The sequence below is a fragment of the Berghia stephanieae genome, chromosome 6, assembly GCF_034508935.2.
Source record: "Berghia stephanieae isolate SIO BIC M18660-M18661 chromosome 6, UCSD_Bste_1.3, whole genome shotgun sequence".
In the NCBI taxonomy this organism is placed as follows: Eukaryota; Metazoa; Mollusca; class Gastropoda; order Nudibranchia; family Aeolidiidae; genus Berghia; species Berghia stephanieae.
Genome location: NC_088365.1, coordinates 19,058,690 through 19,059,128, shown reverse-complemented (window position 1 = coordinate 19,059,128; position 439 = coordinate 19,058,690). Strand labels below are relative to the sequence as shown.

At 33.5% G+C, this 439-nt stretch overlaps 1 protein-coding gene across 1 annotated transcript in view; it reads left to right on the top strand.

Moving 5' to 3' along the window:
• The first annotated feature begins 350 nt into the window (after positions 1-350).
• LOC144974615 (uncharacterized) overlaps positions 351-439 on the top strand; it is a 1,091-nt gene continuing 1,002 nt past the window's right edge. The window contains exon 1 of the mRNA XM_078917654.1: positions 351-409. The gene's annotated coding sequence lies outside the window, so the exon portion shown is untranslated. The remainder of the gene's footprint in view (positions 410-439) is intronic.

The following is a 439-nucleotide window of genomic DNA, read 5'->3' as shown; positions in this document are numbered from 1 at the left end:
TAACAGAAAATAATTTCAAAACAAGATACAACCTCCACACCTCAACATTTAGAAACACTAACAAAAAAACATCCACAAAACTCAGCGAACATATTTGGAAATTAAAAGACAACAAAATAGACCACAACATTTCATGGAAAATTTTATCTAAAGCAACAGGATACACACCAACATCAAAACAATGTAGCTTATGCCTGGAAGAAAAATATACTATAATCAAACAACCTCATGAAGCCACACTCAACATGAAAAGTGAGATCTACGGAAAGTGTCCCCATCGGCGCAAATTCCTCTTAATTAACTTAAACCGGAACCACTTCAAAAAACAACAACAGTCAACAAAACAACTCAGTGCTGAAGATGGCAAATTAAGCCTGAAACATTGATGTAGACTGCCCCAAACATTGTGGTAAATATTCTAAATAATATATATATATGT